The following is a 20,279-nucleotide window of genomic DNA, read 5'->3' on the forward strand; positions in this document are numbered from 1 at the left end:
TGTCAATGGTACGTGGCGCGAGCTTTGGCACCAGCACGAAAGAAATTTCCGAAGGCGAAGATCATTCATTACATGGATGATTTGCTCATCGCAGCATCAACACGACAGGAGCTGCAAGAAGCTCGTGACTGTGTGATCGCAGAGGTGCAAAAGGCAGGTCTGGAAATCAGCATTTCAAAGATTCAAGAGGTTGCACCTTGGAAATATCTAGGGTGGAAAATCTCAGAGAAAACAATAAAGCCTCAAAAGGTGGAGATCAGCACAAAGGTCAACAATTTGCATGATTTGCAACAGCTTTTGGGAGAAATCAACTGGATGAGACCAGTTTTGGGAATCACAAATAGTGACATTCCAGCACTGCTTGATCTCTTGAGAGGAGACACAGACATTCGTTCTCCCAGGACACTCACACCAGAAGCAAGAAAAGAGTTGGAGAAAATCTCGGACGCGATACAGAAAAGGCAGGCACACCGATTTGTTCCATCGTTGCCTTTTCAGTTGGCAGTGCTGGGGAAGAAAACGCAGTTCCATGGTTTGATCTTCCAATGGGATGAATCGCAAAAGGACTCTTTGATAATCATAGAGTGGATTTTCCTACCGCACAGGCCCGCGAAAACGATTCTCACAGATCTGGAGATGGCAGCACAAATCATCATAAAGGCGAGAACAAGGCTGCTGACAATGGCAGGAAGAGAATTCTCAGTCATCAGGTTACCTCTGAAACGAGACTACTTCGATTGGGCAATGCAACAATCGAAAGACCTATTAATCGCATTGTTAGCGTTCCCAGGAGCTTGCACAATCCACTTTCCCCAACGCAGAATACTGCAATCGCAAATATGCTATAGAGCAAAACCACAGATAAGTGAAAAACCTTTGGACGGGATCACCGTGTTCACGGATGGCTCGGGGAAGACACACAAGTCAGTGATCATGTGGAGAGACTCAACGACAGGGGATTGGGAATCAGACGTGAGGATGGTTCAGGGCTCTCCACAAATTGTGGAGTTGGCAGCCGTTGTCCGAGCATTTCAGTTGTTCAAACAGCCTCTCAATCTGGTGACAGATTCCGCATATGTTGCGGGTGTGGTCAAGAGATTGGAGGGTTCGCTCTTGAAAGAAGTCAGTAATGAGGTTTTATACTCATACCTGACAAGCTTGAAAACACTGCTAGAGAGCAGGGAAAGAGAGTATTTTATCACACACATTAGAGCGCACACAACACTTCCGGGGTTTTTAGTGGAAGGGAATGCTCGGGCGGACAGGTTGACAATGCCCATTTTGCAAACACTGCCGGACATTTTTGAGCAGGCAAGGTTAAGTCATGCGTTCTTTCATCAGAATGCGCAAGCACTGATGGAGTCCTTTCATCTCACAAAGAGTCAGGCGAGGGAGATCATTAGTGCTTGTCCAGACTGTCAGCTTGTGCAGCCACCTTCTTCTACCAGGGCCATCAATCCGCGGGGGCTGCAAAGTCTTCAGTTGTGGCAAGCTGATGTCACAAAATACCCATCTTTTGGGAAGCTCAAAAATGTTCATGTTTCTGTAGATACATTCTCAGGTGCAGTCTTTGCTTCAGCACATGCTGGGGAAACAGCAGACCATGCTTGCCGACACTTTCTGCAGGCATTTGCAGCATTAGGTGTGCCTCAGGAGATAAAAACAGATAATGGTCCAACATACACAGGCAGGGTGCTTGACAGATTCCTGAAAAGATGGGGTGTCAGACACACGTTTGGTATTCCGCATTCACCCACAGGTCAGGCAATCATTGAGAGAACACATCACACCCTAAAATCCCTTCTGGACAGACAGAGAAGGGGTGAGCCAGAGGCAACACCTCACATGAAATTAAATAAGGCACTGTATGTGCTGAATTTCCTAAATAGCTCATCCTCGGAACCTGATCCACCGATCGTGAGACATTTTCTAAACAACACACAGGCAAAGCTAAGGGAAAATCCTTTAGTTTTGATCAGAAACCCAGAGACCGGACAAATAGAGGGTCCTTTCAAACTAATCACTTGGGGAAAGGGTTTCGCTTGTATCTCCACAGATCGAGGTCTGAAGTGGGTGTCGGCACGGCACGTGGAGCCATTCCGAACGCGAGAACACGAGAATGCTGATCCAAGAAGCAAAGAGACGAGTACTCAGACAGAAGTCGAGACTCGGGCTGCGAAAAACGACCCAGAAGAGAAATAAAAAGAAACTAAGGACTTTGGGGGGTTTTCACATAAAAGCGAAAAAGGTCTTTTGGTGCAAACAGAAGGGGGAGATGTGGGATCTCAGTCTCTCAGAACTGGGGTGCAGGGTGAACCAGACTACCCCTGGGGGGCTCGGGAGTCCTGGAATGTTGCCAGAAATGTCTGGTGGCTGGACTTTGATCCCACATGGGAGATGACATCAGTATGAGGACGGGAGGATTTCACTGGGGTGAATGGTGAAGGGATAAGTTAATTGGAGTGTGAGATACAGGGTTTAAGATCCCTGTACAGGGGGGTCTAGAGAGGCAAGATGGAGGGATTGGGACGTGCCCTTCTCCTTCTTCTTCTTCCTCTAGGCCTCCATCTTCTGTGGTGGAGTTGGCACTCCGGGATTGGACCTTACTAGGGGAACACTGGTTAATAAGGGTAGAGGGTATTGGAGAAAAATGATAAATATTGTATACGTAACTCCGGGTATAAAGATAGGTGACCGCCCCAGGGGCTCTCAGTGTGTGCCCATGGCTGACTGCTGAGCAGAACTCTGTCAGGCCAAGAGAAAATCTTTTAGATAAGCAATTAATAAACACCGAGACCGAGAACAATTCTGAAGCTTCCTCTCGTCCTTTCGAACCCCGGGGGCCCAAGGCCATCTTTGGGCTTTTCCCAGACCATCTAGACAGCACCAAAATCCAACACTCTTTAATTCAGTTTTAAAGTAGGTTTTAAAGTCAGACTCTGCCCGTGCTATTGATTTGCATTTTGGATGAAATTGTTGGTGCTTAACAAGCTCTGTGCTGCTTTAAAGCCTTTCTGCAAGGCTTAAAGAATGCCCCTGGCAGGGAGTGCAGGAGTGTTGTGCGCTCCTTGTTTAGAAATGGAGTGCATTAAACCAGGTTCCTTTAAAAGGCTTTTTAAGTGACATTAAGGTGCTGGAATTGCTTTGGGAAATGTTCCATTTGGGATAGAGCCACAGTGCCAGAAGCTGTTTGTCTGATGGTCAGTTCATGCTCTGGTCAGTGCAGGGCAGCCCCTCAAGAAATGCATGAGCCAAAGCCAGCAAGAAGAGGAAAAGAGCCGAGCTGAGCTGAGAGAGCTGGAGAGATGAAATGCCACAGATGTGCCTGGAGCATGGCCCTCCCCAGCACCTTTTCTTACAGTTCAGTGTTCAAAAAGCTGAAAGCTGATGCTCAGGACTTTGGGATCTGGCTTGGAACTGCAGAGAGGCTTGGAACCGCAGAGAAGTTCCCTTACTGGAACTCAGGCACTGGAGTGCCACAAGCCTGCAGCCAGATTGCTTCTCATTCAGTTTCAATTCCACGTTCTTTTAGTTTTAGGGTTTTATTAAGTATTCTTAGAGATGCTACAAGTGAAAGAAGAGAACAGAAATAGGCTGGAGCACCATTGGAACTGTAATTAATATTTTACTCTTCCTCCTTCATTTTAAAAATGTATGTACATATCATGAACTTTTAGACTCTGTGAGTTGGTTGAAACACTCTTTTTCCCTTTCTTTGGAAGAGATATGCAAGTCCTGAGTCCCTGGGCCAGTGATCCCTGCATTTTATTTATGTTTTTACAATAAAACAAGGGGTTGACAAAATTGACAAGGAAGATACAACTCAGGAGCTCGCTGGGCAGCAGCCTCCAAACTCTTTGGGTGATCCCAAGAGCAGTAGGGTGTGAAGACTGCTTTCCAGTGCCAGATTAATCCATAATAACCTGCTCACTGACATCAAAGTCACTGCTTAGAAGCCACTTGTTATTTCCCGAGGTGCAGGAGCTGGAGGGTTTGACAGAGCCTGAGCAGAATGATGAAGAATATTCCTGTCAGATTTCTGCTTCTCTCCTTGTGCCAGCAAGAGGAACCCATCCTCGTTAAGGGTTTTGTTCCTGTGTGACAGTGTGTAGTTCAGAGCTAAAGCCGTGCCCAGGAGCGCTCATGATTTAATCTGCACTGCCCCCTCGGCCGTGTGAGCTCTGAGCAGTGCGCTGGGCAGTGGGGCCGAGCCAATTTCGGGCAGTCGGGCTCGGAGCTTGAAGGGTTTGGAGTCAAGAGCGGAGGCTGAGTTCCCTCTGTGGTCAGAGAGGGGAGACACCTTCCTCTGCAGGGAACGCTTTCCCAGCCGGGTTTGCTCTCCTGACAGCTCAAGTCTCGCCTCTTCAAGGGCAGAGCACGCTGTGCCCCCAGGGCTTTGCCGCTGGCAGCACTGGGAGAGATCCTGGGAACACTGGGAGGGAACTGGGAGCACAGGGAATGCCAGGAGGGAACTGGGAGGGAGAGTGGGAGCAGCGGGAGTGAGCAGGAAGGAGCACTGGGAGGGATATCAGGAGCCCTGGGAAGGAACAGCGCTCCCAGCTCCTGCCCAGTGCTCTCCCCATCCCTGCCGGAGCTTGCCAGGAAGAGGGATACTGGCAGGGAACTGGGAGGGAACTCCTCAGCACTGTGCAAGGGGCAGCAGCCCCAGGGGTGACCAGTGAGGAGGGGGAAGTGCCCCCAGTCCCTCCCCAGTGCCCCCAAAAATGGGATTGAAATGGAGGAGGGAAAGCTTTTCTGTAATTGTGTTTGAACTGTGGGGATCCCCATTCCCCTGTGATTTTAACGGTCTGAATTGTAGGAAAACACACCTTTTTCATCGTTTTGGATGCCTCCCTTGGTAGTGCCTCCCTTGGTGGCACCTCCATTTTCCATGATTTTCATGTTGAAATGGAAGGAGAAACCCTTTATGGTGCTGTGTGAATTGAGAGAAAGAGCCCCATTTTCAACATCTTCTGGTTCAAACTGAGAGCAAACACGGCTGTCCCTGGTCTGAAAGGGCTTCCCTTGAGAGGAACCTCTTGATGTGCCACTGTAAGAGTGCCATTGAGGGGGACCCTCCATTTGAAGGGACCTTCACAGGTGAAAAAGATGTGCAAAAGCCCCCAGAGTGGTCTTTTGTTGAGGGAAATTGAAGAGGGAGACTGCATTTCCCCTCGTTTTAGGAGGCTAAATTGAGCCAATCCCCTTCTGTGAGAATAACTGCAGCTGTGTCTGATTCCCACAGAGTAGGAGCAGCCTTGCCCTCAGCAGGTCACAGCCCTGTCCCATGAGGATGTGGCACAAAAGGGTCGGGAAAGACCACAGGACCTCAGTTCAGATGAGGCGTTTGACCGAGCCCAGAGATCTCATCCTGGAACTCTGAAAACACAGGAAAATCATGAGACAGCCCTGGGTCAAGGCACAGCAACCCTGCTGGAACAAGAGAAGGGACTGAAGGCTGAGCAGGCAGTGCAGGGAACGGCTGCAGACAGCCTGTTCAAAGAGATGCAGCTGCAGCTGCAGAACAAAACAGAGAGATCCCAAAGTGACACCATGTCTTGTGGATAGTCACACAAAGATATGTCAAAGTTCATGAAAAGCCAGCTATAAATAAGGTAATGGTGTCTTACGAATAATGCCTGTTATAAAAATGAGTGAATTCACATGATGGAACCAATCTATCAGCAGTGACTGTCTCAGGAATTGGAGACAATATTCTTCCAGCATTCCTGTATCCATAGCAATGAAACACTGAACAGCTTACAATGGATAACAGCCACAATGTGGAACAACCACCCACTCTTCTGTGTTATCTGTGGGAGATAAACCAGAAGAGATCACAATCAATGATCCTGTTAGGCAGTGTAGCCCTGACACCTGTGCAATCTGTGGGAGGATCAAGGGCCCAACAAACTGTATCTTCTTCTATCCAAAAGCAGGTGTTTATCAGTGTTTCATCACAGCTGTTTCAGTGGGATCTGTCTTATCTCTAGAAGAAAATAACCACATTTTCAATGTAAACACACATAGTTAAAAAAATGAGCTTAGGACTTAAAATTAGTTGCAATCTAATTCAATGTCACCTCAGTAGCATTAGAGGTATATTCAAGAGAACTTACAGCTATATCTTTAATACTGAATTAAAATTGACCTTAATAAAACTGAAATAGAACAGGAAAAGGCTTAAAAAGAAGAAGACTAAAACCTGACTTTGTCGAAAGTCAGACACACTCAAACCTGATACAAATACACCTGGATGTCACCCTGGATTTTTAAGATTTTCTAAGCCTTCTGATGTTGACATTCTTGTAATGAACTTCCTCAAACACTTTCTGTAAATAACTCATTGTTTTGCATTCCTTTATGGAGGAGGAGAAAGTTGACAGACTGTTGGTTTGACCAGTGTCATTGGAGAGGTGGCACTGTCACCCTCCAAACCACTGTCAGTTTTGGAAAACTATAGATATTGGAGTCAGAAAACAAACTTCCCTTTTTTCCCTTCACCTTGAGACCAGTGGCGTGAGCTTGTGTTTTTTCGTGTCCTATAGCGACATCTGGTGACATCGAGGTGTACTGCAGCCTAAACTGAGACACAGAGTCCGGATTGTCGGTGAGGTCGTTTTGTCCCGGCTCTTCGGTGCTTTACCTGCTGTTCTTGTGGTGATGGCAACCTCTGTGCGTTTCGAGGAGGATTCCCTCGTTTTGGACCTCTGGAGGGGGGTCCTGGAGTGGAAACAGGTTTCTGGTTCCTGGAGTGATTTTGAGAGGTTGTTCCAGTGGGCCAGGCAGCGGGAGTTCTTTTCGGACCCTGCGAAGGCATTCTCCAGGGAGGCGCGGTCTCTCATGGGGGTCCGGCTCATGGAGGCCCTCTTTGATGATTGCACCATAGACGTGGGATCGCTGCTGGTGCAGTGAGAAAAGTGTGAGGAGCTTTGGCAGGGGTCTGGCTCTCGTACCCCTCGGAGTTCCCAGGGGAGCCCTTCTGTCTCGGATGTGGGCGATGGGGAGTCTGAGTTTCTGTGCGATGTGAAGCCCTCCCTCCCCAATCCCCGGACGGTGTGCTAGGGGACAGATCCGACTGGAGGGATGGAGATGGTTCCCCCGGGGTGAATTGGGCTCCTGGCCAGCTGGTCCCCAGTCCAGGGGACAGAGCCCCGTGGGCTTCTGGGGGCTCTGTGGAGTCAGCGGGCCGTCCTCGACCTGCCCCGCCCCGCATCGGCGGGGGACGTGCTGCCCTCTCTTTGTGCCTTCCTGGCCTTTGAGGGTGAGCCTCTGCCTCGGACTGAGTCTGATTCGGTGACGACCCTTTGTCCCAGCTGCGGTGTTTCCACGAAGTTCACCTCGAGCGTGGCGAGTGGGGCGACTTCGCCCGTCTCCGGGCCTGCGCGGCCTGCTGGGCATACGCAGTCGGTGGAAGCAGCCGGAGGCGGGGCGTCGGTCAGTGTTCTGTCCGGCCCCGCTCCGGTGGGTGTGCAGCCCGCCCCTCTCCGCTCGGCTGGGGCGGTGCCCTCTGTGGAGTCTAGCGGCTCAGGATGGACGCTCATCGGGGCTGTGTCGGGCTCCCTTGTGTCGCCCCGCAGTGATGCGGCTCCGCGGGCTGCACCTCTCTTGGTGTCCCGCTCCTCCGCCGTGTCAGGGGCCGGGGGCCCCGCGCCGGTCTCGTCCCGGCCCGCTCCGGGTTTGTGGGCCATGCCAGCACCCGCATCCGCCGAGGCGCCCCCTGCCAGGGATGCGGCGCGACAGGGCGCTGAGGTGTTTACCTTTAGCGCAAATGCTGACACGGCCGGCGGGAGGCCGGCGGGAGGCCGGTGAGTGCCCAGGGCCATGGTGCTTCCTTGTCAAATTTGTGGACGCTTCCCTCGTGCCAGGTGACCATGTGTCCGAGGAACCCCGAGCGTTTCTGGCGAGAAGCCAAAACTAAGACCGACGAGATGACTGAGCCTGTCTCCTCACGGCATCTGCAGGGTTGCGGAGCGGGCTCCTCTGGCTCTGCTGGTGCTGCAGGGGGCGCAGGGGCGAGTGGGGTTGACCTGACCCCCAGTCAGTCGTCCCCTCTTGTCCCTGTTGCGCCCAAGGACCGGGACACAGCAGGTGCGGTGGCTTTGCCAGGGGTTTCCCAGGCTTTCTCTGTGCTCAGGGGTGTTACTCATAACACCCATCAACCCCTTTCATATAAGCTGGAGAGGGAACTCCATGAAGTGGTTGCTCAGCATGGTTTGGGGTCTGCTGAAGTTATGCAGACTCCGGAGGGTTGCTAGGGATGTGCTGAAGCCTCAGGACCTCCGTCGTGTGGCATGGTCTCTTTTTGACCCTGTGCAGTTTGATGTTTTTGAGACCAAGTGGGCTCGTTTGGCGGCCCAAGCGGTGAGGTGGAATGCTGCTCTGGCGCCGCAGGACCCCAGGCGTGGGGTTGTCGCTGACATGCTGTTGGGCACAGGACTTTATGAAAATGTTCAGGGGCAGGTTGGATTCGATCCCCTTGCACTTGACCAGTGCCACACGCTGGGCATGGCAGCAATTGTTCAGACCCTGGAAATGGCTGCTCCAAAGCAGCCATTTGTGACCATTGTCCAGGGGGATGATGAGCCTTTCATGGCATTTGCGGCAAGGCTGACCGCGTCTGTGGAGAGTCAGGTGCCTGATCCTGTGGCAAGGAGGGTTGTGATTGCAAATCTTGTGAGGTGTAATTGCAGTGCTGCTTGTAGGAGGGTCATAGCGGCTCTGCCTGGTTTTCCTACTGTCTCCCAGATGGCAGAGGCCTGTGCAGACATCGTCCCCTCGGGTCAGAAGTTGGCTGCCGTGGCTGCTGCTGTGCAGCCAGTTTGGGCAGCACTGCAGGGAGAGCGGCCACAGCAGGGGACTGCACAGGCTGGCAAGAAGCGGGGGAAGAAAGCACAGAAGGTCAAATTCCCCATGTTCTTGTGCGGTCGGTGTGGTAGGCCGAATCACATGTCCAATGTTTGCAAGGCAACTGTTCATGTTAATGGCCAGGTTTTACCGGGCTTTGGAAACATGAAGCAGAGCGCGCAGGAGGGATGCACCCAGACACAAGCTTCTCTCCAGACCCCAGAGCCGATGGAGGTTTGCTTAGCTGGCTTGCAGCCAGCACCCGCGGATCAGCAGGTGCAGATGTCTGCACCACAGCAACAGTTGTCTTAGAATCTTGTAAAATACACAAGGTTCCCCTGGATGCCTTTGGTCCCTTGGGTGGGGGCATGAGTGCTCTGCTTATGGGGAGGTCTAGTGCCACCCTTCAGGGCATCATTGTGCACCTGGGGCTCATTGATGCAGATTTCACAGGACAGATTTCTGCCATGGTCTCCATGGAATGTAGGAGTGATCTCGCACCTTGAAGATTGCATCTACTACACTGATCACCGGTGTCACCCTCTTACATATGAGTGTCGACTTCTGTGGAGTGCTCTGACAACATCCAGATACCTGGAACCAGACTTTTGTCTAACCCTGCACATGTATAGCCCCAGTTCTGCATGTGAAGGGACACAAAGGAACATTCGGTCATCTCTGCCTCAGGCAGAATAAGCTGTATATAAGCTCGCTGCGTGAAGGAGGAGAGACTATGTCTTTTTTGGTGGTCAGATCCAGGTTCACCCAGTGTCGATCCCGGGGTTGACGCTGCCTTGGCTGTGGTGGTTTGTTTTCTGATTGTAATTCTGTTTCACTGACAATCTAAAAAATCATTGCTAAATTTTCTTATAAATTTGGCTCCTGATTTGATCATTTATAACAATTATCAAATGCCGGCAACAGTGTTTGCAATTGATGGGTGTGGATCTTGCAAAGATCATACTCCCGGTGCAATGGGAGGATTTTGACTGGAGCTTTGCAAACAGTGTGTCCCTGCAGAGTGCTCTGGAAAACTTTTCCTAGGGTCCTGGTCCACCTGGCTCCACCATCTTACTGCTCTTAGGTCTGTGTTCATCTTCCTGAATCACCTTGGGATCATGTCACTTAGTATTTAAATCCTTTTTCCCAAATCACCGCAGGATCATGTCAAAATCACGTTGGGGTCACCAACGGTTGTCATCGTATTGCAAAAGTTCCATACACTCTTAGTGATTTCTCATGGGCAACTCCTTTGCAGCAATGACTCCTTCCTCCTCACAGCACAACCAATAAACTCCAGCTTTCTTCTCAACCAGCTAACCCTTTAGTAGCCCTCAGCTTCTTATTGGACACAGCTATGGCCGTTTAAGGGCAGGCCTGTTCCTAATCTTTGGTGATTAGTACAGCTGCAACTCCTCAGGTGTGAGACTACCTTCTGCACTATTTTCTTACATTCTATCCTTCCACATATATATATATAAACTAGTTATACATTCTTGTTATTCCTATTCTCATATCTTTGCCTGAGAGCCCCTTAATTTCAGAATTATAATAATTCAGAGGGAGGGTGGTTACATTTTCCATTGCCATGGAGACTCCTGCCTTCCTTAGCAGACACCTGTCTTTCAAATGAAAACACCCCCATCCCTCTGTGCCACTGTGTGGGGAGGAGGGAGGGAGGGAATCGGGGATAAACTGGAGCCCAGGAAGGAGAAAGTGCTGTGGGGAATGTGCATTTTTAAGATTTGGCTACTTCTCATTCCATTGTTCTGAGGGGTTTTTTTGAAATTCTATTAATTTCCCCAGTCCTGTTATGCCCGTGATGTGTGAGAGATCTCTGGCTGCCTTTCTTGAGAGCCCCGAGCCTTTCCTGCTGTGTTCTGTTGCCTGCCCAGGGGCAGGAGCAGAGGCTCAGAGCGCTTTTGCTGGCCCCGGGCACCTGGCCTGGCCCAGCCCAGCCCAAGAATCCCTGCCAGCATTCCCTGCACCACTACCCGGCCCCTCGGTGGCTCCGGCTCCGTGGGCAGGCGGCTCCAGGAGTTCAGAGTGGGCAAAATGGGAGTGAGGGAGAGGGGGCAGCTGGTGCCAGTGGGTGAAACGGCTTTGCTGCCAGCTGGCAGGAGGGGAGGATGGAGAAAGTGGTGCAAAGTGTTCTGGTTTAGGGCAATTTGGGGAGAAAATCCTCTAAAGGCGGTTCCTCTAGAAAGCAAATTCAAGCTGCCCCACCTCCAACTGGTTTGGGAAAATGCTTTCCTAGGATTAAAGTGGAAAAACTGTTCATTTGGCAGGCAAAGCATTCAGCAGCACAAAAAATGATCAATATCAAACAATGGAACCTCTCACTGTGTGAAGAGATGACAAACTCAGAAAGTCCCCTCTGTGGGATGTAGCTTAGTTCACTCAGTCCCTTATCAGTCTCTTATCAGTCTCTTATCATCCCCTCTGGTGCCAGGCCCCACCTGGTGGGTTATAGGTGTGAATTCCCTGTGATCTTCTGGTGTTCAGTCCAGGGCAGGTTTAAACAGGAACAAAGAAAAAGGAAAACCCACAGTACAGGGAACTTCTCTACCTCAGCAAGGTAAAAATTAACCAAAAGGAAGGAGAGCTCTGCCTTGCCATCTGTTCTGCAGACAGCTCCATGAGCAGCCACGTGCAGAGTAAGTGCAGTTTGAGATAACAATCTGTGCCTTCTTCTCTGCTCCTTTGCTCTCAGAACCTGCCTTAAAGGTGCAGTCTTGTCCTGCGGCCACTGGAGCTGATGGTCCGGCTACCCGCTCCCAGAGTGACTGGTGGAGACTGAGAATCCCGCCACTCCCAGGTTCTTGGCAAGACCCCTGAGTAGTGGCTTCGTCTGCTGCCTGGTGATACAGGCGAGAGCAGGACTGCGAAGAACTGAGGCAAAGGAGTGGACACGCGTTTGGATGCCAAGGCGCTTTATTAGCCCGGGCGGGGCCAGTGACCGTGTCAGGTAAAAACCGTTAGGGAGGCACTTCTAAAGGGGAAGGGTGTAATGGACGGGGACACGAGGGACCAATGAACAAAGCCCAGGGATGGAGCAAGGGACACACAGAACCAATAGGAAGGGTCCAGGGGAGGGAAAAGTCTCAGGGGACAAATCATATGTTAGGTGAGGGATGATTGACACAGAAGATTCTCGACATGAGAGGGGATGTTTACAATGATTGACTGTTGGAGAGTTTTTCAGGAATGACTTAAAGAAAAGGCCATGAGACATACAATTGAGAGAAAAGTAAGAGGGAAAAGTAAAAGCAGTTTCTAACAGTTCTCAGCCTTCTGATTTGTATAAACAATTAGACTCTCTCAGGCATCATTCTATAAACAATGGAGTTCTCGGATTGTCTTCCCATGACAAGCAGAACACTGTCTCTGGGAAGGCCTGCCATCCTGAGAACAGATGTAAAAGTTTTGGGAACACTGGTTTCTGTTTTAGTTTCTGGTTTCTGTTTTGGTTTCTGTTTTTAATAAACAATTGTAGGTATTCTAAAACAAAGGGAGTGGTTAGAAGTTTCTCTGTTAGCTTATCATGACATTGGATTACAGAATATTCATGGCATTCGTTACCACTGTTATTTAAGGTGATTGATTGATCAATAAAGTTGGAGTTCGATGCATTAAAGGATGGTCGATCTCCCCTTCACTTCAATATATGGTGACCTCCGACCGTGATAGCGAACACCACGGGGAAGCGAACGCCACGCGAAGTGAAGCCAGGTTCAGGTTCCGTAAGATCGAAACTGCAGCCGGAATGGCGAAGAAGCGCGGAAGACAAAGCGGAGGGTAACCCGCCGGCCCGCGCCGCGCTGCGAGCGACTATACAGATAGGCTCGTCCGATACATGCGGCCGCGACCTTGATTTGAAGAGCTGCAACGTGCGCACATAGGTATGGAAAGGCAAGCCGCATATGAACTTTTTATTACCCTTTTGCAAAAACGGCAAATTAAGGGACTAGATTTACAGAAAGATTTACCGGGTCTTTTAGTTTATGGCCTAGAAAGGGGGATCTTTATAAATCCTCACACAGTTCACGAATTGTTGGAGTGGCGTAGATTTGGTGATTTATTGTGGCAGGCTACGTTAGATGATGATAAAACTGCTAAGAAGTGGGGTAAATTATGGCGGGTCGTTAACACCGAACTGTTGCGGATTCAAGCTGAAAAAAGGGCTGCTCACCAGGCTACTGCCGTTTACGATCGTAACAAAGAATGCGATCAAGATAGGGAATTTGATAAGAACGCGGGAATTCCTCTTGGCCCCGCGACGCGGACAGTTTTATTACCTGCTTCGCCGCCTCCCTCGGAAAGCCAGGCTATGAGTCACACTATGAGCCAGGCGCAGACCGCCTCGCTGCCCGCCGAGCAGCCCCCCTTAACGGGCCAGGCTACAAGCCCGGCTACGAGCCAGCCTACAAACCAGGCTACGCAGACTGCTTTAGTACCCGCTTCGCAGCCCCCCCTAACGAGCCAAGCTCCGCGGGGTGCCTTGTTGTCTGCTTTGCCGCAGGCTACACAGAGCACCTTTGACTCTACCGTACCTGCTGCATCTCAGCAGCTGGGGCCAGATACGTGTACTCCGTTCCCGACAAGCAATCAGCCGGTCCCTGGGTCGGAAATCGGCTTGGCGGCGGCGATTGCGAGGGAAAGACGGGACGCGTGGGCTGCCCTGGCCAAAGATGCAATTGACAGGGGAGATCAAGAGCTGATAAGTTCGGCTCAAGAACTGGCTTGTCCGGTTGTCTTTAACCCTCAGGCTGGAGGAGGTTTTCAAGCCACAATTAGCACTCTTGACTGGAAGCTGTTATCTCAGTTGCGAGCTACTGTTAGTCAGTTTGGCTTTAAAAGTGAACCAGCTAAGCAAATGCTCGATTATATTTTTGACACCAGTATCCTTCTTGTTAATGATTGTCGTGGGATAGTTAAATTAATTTTTACTCAACATCAACAATTGCTGTTTAACGCCCACTGGCAAGCTTTAGCTAATGAGTGTGTGGCAGTTCAAAGACAGCCGGGGGATCCCTTGCATGGTATCACTATTAATGAGCTTATGGGGCTGGGACCTTTTCTTCGTACTGAAGCACAAGCTTTAATAGGTCAAGAAAAGTGCCGGGAGGCAATGCGGTTAGTCAGACTCGCGATAGATATGGTAAAGGAACCAGGAGGGATACCAGTGTATATGGGAATTAAGCAAGGCAAAGATGAGACATTTGAAGCTTTTGTGGTAGATGCATTTAAACAGATAGGAATAGGTTTGCAAGAACAGGCAAAGTCCTCTCAGAGTCAAGTGTTAGCCGCTCTTGCGCCTCTTCAAGCGTCCGCTGCGTTTGCAACATCTAATAAAGACGGCCACACGAAATGCTGTCCATGCGAAGGCAAGGGCCGCTTGCGCCGGGAATGCCAAGCACCAACAGAAGTCATCGCTGCATCATCGGTGCTCTTTCCTGCCCCTAACCCGACACCACAGGGAGCCACCGCGGGCGAAGCTGAACCGCCGCGAAGGGAGTGACCCGCAGCGCAAAGCAGAGATGAATTGGCAAAAGGACTTAACAGGACTTTGGACTTATAGTTACGGTAAAGGGATTTTCCATATGGTTTACGGATTAACGGAAATGTGTGAATTCAGTGATTTATGGTAGAATTGCAGTGCTGTGCTACTCCGAACTCGGCACGGGCGCGCCGGAGGCAGCGGCGGGAAGATCAAAAGCCGCCGCCGCGGGAGCGGAGCCGCCGCCGCAGAAACCAAGCCGCGCCACCACGAGAGCCGCGCCGGAAGTGATCAAAGAGCGCCGCGGGGGGAGCGACCGGAGCCGCATCGCCCTCATGTGTGAACTGGGGGCCAGATGTCCACGGGCGGCCAGTTGCTGCTTGGGAACAGTGACTGGACATCAGAGAGCAGGTGATGGAGGAGCAATCATGCTGTGCATTGATAGTTTTCGTCCTGCACACTCCTTAGCGGATTCCGACTTCAGAGTGCTTTTTCGAGCGGTAGCGCTTCTCCCTCCGCCCCGTAGCCGGCAGGAGCTACAGTTTGAGATCTAACAGCCGTAATAATCGTGACTCTTGTCAACAAAAGAAAAGATTCCTATTGCAATTAAAAGATTAGTGAAACTAAACAAGCGACACCAAGGACTGTTGCTGTCAGGATGTTTTTCACCTAAGTTAGAGAGATCTTTTGTTCTCCCCAGCACAGACTGTAAAGCAGATCAGCGTAAATGAATGCAGGAGTCAAAATTTCGGCCGATTTGGCTCGGCATTGGTTATGCTGTCTTGGAAACATCTGTATTACCAGAGACTTTGAACATCAGAAGCCCGGATGGCTGGGCCGGTGGAACATTAGACTTTAAAGCTGTGTTTTGAAAAGTTTAAAAATGTTGAGATGTGTTGGATTGATTGTATGAGTGAGATGTTGTGAGTGTGTTTTTGGTATAAAAATGCTATAGCAAACACGTGAAGAAAGTTATTTTAGCTTAATATTTTAGAATCAGGCCTGTAAGTAAGTTATAGTAAATGCTATATTTTATTTCTATAGTAGGTTTTATCTGTTATTAAGTAGTTTAAGTTAAGTTATCAATTAAGTGCCATTAAATGTTAAGGTTAAAATTGTTGAGCTTGTTTTCGGTTGGGTTCGAGGTCTGCTAAGTTTAAATTATATATAGGTTTGAGTTGTGTGAGATTTAAAGAAAATTAAATTTTGTTAAGTATTATTAAGTAAGTTAAGTTAGATTCTGTTAAGTTTGAATTAGATTTAAGTGATTTTACATGATTTACAAATAAGTCTGATTAAGTTAAATATTTTAAGTGCCTTAAATGCATACTATCTTTTCACCACTCCAAATTAACAAAGGACTGAGAATCTCCCAGTTGATGCCATTTGAGCCAAATGACTAAAGGATTACTAACTGAAAACTGACTTTGAACATTTCTGAGAAGCTCATGAAAAAAGGTGGATATGATAAATTCAAGGACAGAAAGAATAATTTTCAGACTTTTTCACCTTCTCTCCAGGTTGCATGAATGAAAACAGCTAACAGCTTTCTTTTCTTAGTCCAATTACCACCTGTTGTGCAATGCCTGATAAGGCCTTAACACGCCGTTGCCGGACGACCAGAGAACTGATTGACATCATTGAATCATTATCATCTTTACATATACGAGGACTGGCAAAAGAGGACTGTCTTGAATATCACCGCCTAAATTGTGCTGCTTGGGTTGCACTGTGTTGTAGGGGTTGTTACTTTTTCATTTATGGTGCCACACCTGTAATTATAGGCACATCTGGGAACATAATTGGGAGCAGGCACTACGGAATGAGACAGGGCTAAACACTGCTTCAGCTTCAGACCTTTATAAATCTCATGAGCAAAAATCTTAGCTTATTATCAGTGGGAGGTACAGTGTATTTTGAAAAGGGGTTAAAGCTCAAAGTACATCATATATAGCCTCAATAAGATGTAGAAAACTGGTGCCTTTAACACAACATTCTGTTGAAGGCCCTATAAGAAGAGATCCCAATCAAGCATTAAATAATTGCAGTTCAGCTTTGATTACTCTAATTTCCAAAGGATGAGTCAGCATAAACAGACATGGGCTACTCTGGATTCATCTCTAAACCTGGAAATAGTGTCTAAACAACTTTATAACCAGTGTAAAGGCTCTACTATTATGACACCTGGGAAATTACCCACAGGGATATTTTTAATTTGTGAAGATAGAGCCTGGAATGGAATACCAGCCCAAGCGCAGGGTGGATCTTGTTATTTAAGCAAGTCACCATTTTTCCACCTCTGAGCACTGGTTCTGATCCTTCTCCACAGGATCACATTTCTGACACTGAGTGTCCTGTTTATCCTCAGGCCTTTGGTGCAGCTGAGCCCTGGCAGAGCGGGGTCTGCACTTCTCTTGACATCTGGTAATGCCTCCTCCACAAGAGTTTCTATGAGGAAAAACTTCACCATTATCTTACCTTGTTGCATTCAAAAAGATGGTTGGTAGGATGGTAGAGAAAACCTGGCAACCTAACCACTTTTCTCTCAAAGAAAAAAACAGGGGAAATGTTGGAGAGTTTTTCAGGAATGACTTAAAGAAAAGGCCATGAGACATACAATTGAGAGAAAAGTAAGAGGGAAAAGTAAAAGCAGTTTCTAACAGTTCTCAGCCTTCTGATTTGTATAAACAATTAGACTCTCTCAGGCATCATTCTATAAACAATGGAGTTCTCGGATTGTCTTCCCATGACAAGCAGAACACTGTCTCTGGGAAGGCCTGCCATCCTGAGAACAGATGTAAAAGTTTTGGGAACACTGGTTTCTGTTTTAGTTTCTGGTTTCTGTTTTGGTTTCTGTTTTTAATAAACAATTGTAGGTATTCTAAAACAAAGGGAGTGGTTAGAAGTTTCTCTGTTAGCCTATCATGACATTGGATTACAGAATATTCATGGCGTTCGTTACCACTGTTATTTAAGGTGATTGATTGATCAATAAAGTTGGAGTTCGATGCATTACCAGGATGGTCGTTCTCCCCTTCACTTCAATAATTGACAGGTAACAGGTGGGAGGAACAAACCATTAGGAGGGAGAAGGTGGGGGTAACTGAGGGCCAAACCAAAATTTTAACTTATAAATAATAAACAACTTTACAATCAACGCATATAAAGCACACAATGCTACAAAAGGGGCAAAACTTATTTCTGGGCTAAACAGACAAATGGGAATATGAGTGTCATAAAGTCACCCCAGGACACTTTCCTGATAAGGAGGCAAGAGATCTTCTCTTGGGATCTTGGTGTGTTCTTGCTGTTATCTCTATGTGAAGAATTTCTTGATTATCTTACCCATTTCTCAAGCTAGTTACAAAAAGTATCTTACATCACATAGTTTCTATTTTAATATTATGCTGTAGCCTAAAAACTATATTTACCACATTACTTAAAAGAGATTAATACAGCACTGCCTAAAAGAGATTAATATAGCACTACTTAAAAGAGACTAATGCACCATAACTTTCCAACATAACTCGTATAGTGTGAAAAATGCATATTTTATGATTGGCTTTTTACAAGTATTCAAATGGATATTATATGTGCTGTGTTAAAAAGTTGTGCTGTATTAACTTTCTTCAGTAGTGTGTTAAATGTTTTAGGTTGTGACATAATGCTAAAATAGTAACTATGCTATGTAAGATAATTTTCTTTTAAAGAAAGGACTCACATTGAGATAGCCGCAAGACACCCAAATCTTTCAGAGAAAAAGAATTTATTGCTCCATTATTGAGTTCTTCCTGCCCCGCTCAGTCCTGAAGACACCATCAGGATTCAGAGGAAGAAGCTGACACTGACCAGACAGAATCCTGTGTTTGAATGGAATTTATGCATCATGTATGAGGTGCATGAATGTGCAACCGGCTGTTGCTTTTAAGGGTTAATCCTCTGTTAATGTGTGTCCTTTTTTGGGCCTATGCTGCCTAGAAAAAGGTACCCAGACTGTCTGTAACTTTTTGTTTTTATTGTCTCATATTGTCCTAATTCAAATTGTCTAAATAATTTATTACTCTAATTATATTGCTATTTTTATAACCATTTTATTTTCATTAAACTTTTAAAAATTTTAAAAACAAGTGGTTGGCGTTTTTCACATATAGAATTCATTTTAATATTGAGAAGAGCCAATCATATAATAGGCATTTTCACAGTAGCATTGTGTAGCAAAAGTTTTCAGCTAATAGGCTTGTGAAAAATGCCAATCACGACCACCTAAGCTGATGCTTTCTGTTCATCTCTGGATCTTCCCACTGAAATGCAAAATAATCTCTGCTGTCCTCCAGTAGAGGACAAGTCCAGAAAGCATCCTTCAAGTCAATCAAGCTGTAGCATGTGTCCTCAAGAGAAATGTTATTTAACAAAGTGTAAGGATTAGAGACCGTGGGGAACAAAGCCTTAGTTCTCTGATTCACAGCTTGTAAATCTTGCACCAGCGTAAAGCTGCCGTCTGTCTTTTTAACAGCCAGAACTGGGATGTTGTGCCGAGACATGCACGGCTCCAATGTTCCTTTCTTTATCAACTCATCAATCAGCGGTTTCAATCCCTTCCTGTATGCTTTTTGTTTTCCGTTTCTACATCTTTTATGATCAGAACCTTGAAAGATTCCCCTGTTGCCCCAATTACCATCATGGAATTGTCGCTCAGAGAGCACCCCTTCGGCAGCTGTTGTACCGCTGTCCGTTCCGCCCCCGAGTCTACCATAAACCACATTTCCTGCCTGTGGGGTCCTTCTTCTAATTTTATCAAGGGCTGTCTCATAAATGTTCTGGACCCCAAACTGAAAAGCCCCTGACATCCCTAATCTTCTTGAAATATTGTCTGGTCTTTGGCTTTGTTGGGACAATTCCTTTGGATGTGTCCCTTTTGCTTGCAGTAATAGCACTCAAAATCTCTCCTCTGATTGTTCAGTCCTTTTCCCTGTGAAGAACTCTGTTTCTTCACTGGCACCTTTTTTCCCGTGTCTCTACCCTGTTCCTGCTTTTGTGCTTCCCTTACCGCAGCCGCCAATACCTTTGTTCCTACCATCCATCTATCTGTTCTAACTTTTTCTGAATGTCCTCACAGGATTTTGCCACAAACTGAGTTTTTAGCAAAACCATCTTGACTGGAGAATCGGGATCCGTCCCCGAATACACTCTCAAACCCTTGCGGAGTCTCTCCAACCATTCCGTGGGAGTCTCATCCTTCCCTGAGTACCTTGCTTATGTTCTGTCCCTTGGGTACCGCTTCCCTGATACCCTGAATTATCATATTTCTCAAATTTATAATTTTCTGCCTCCCCTCCTCAATCTGGGCATTCCAGGACAGTTTCTGGTTTGGCTACTTCTTGTCCCCACTCCCCTCATTGGGGTTTCTCTTTTCCCAGTCTTTGATCACGGCTTGCCTGATGATGTCTCTTTCTTCGTTGTTAAACAGTGATCTTAGGATTGCTTGGAGATCCTCATAGATGTATATGCTGGTCTCTAGAAATTCATCTAGCCTATGTGCCACCCCCAAAGATCATCCATCTATTTTCCCATCTCTTTCCTGAATGCCTTCACATCATTGGTGTCGATTGGCGCATGAACAAAGCCAATCACTCCCGCGGCCATCGGCACCTCCCGTAAAGGGAAGAAGCCGGGCTTCTCTTCCTCATCCCCGCTGTCTCCCATGGTTGCCCTCCTTGTCTGCTGCCTTGTCCGATGGGCCGGGGGAGAGCTGTGTCTGGGGATGGTTACTTACTTTGCCATGTTTTTCTTTGGTTTTGCGAAGGGTCGGCAGCAGCGGCTTCTCACATGGGAGTGGAGTCGCTGCCGCTGCTTGTTCATGTGGAAGGAAAGGCTCTGCAGCCTGCTCTGGTGGGAGCAGCGGCACCGAGAGCTGACCCAGCAGGATCGCCAC

Source organism: Melozone crissalis, unplaced genomic scaffold, assembly GCF_028551555.1.
Source record: "Melozone crissalis strain CALT ecotype California unplaced genomic scaffold, PUWL_Pcris_2 ptg000073l_1, whole genome shotgun sequence".
NCBI classification, from domain to species: Eukaryota; Metazoa; Chordata; class Aves; order Passeriformes; family Passerellidae; genus Melozone; species Melozone crissalis.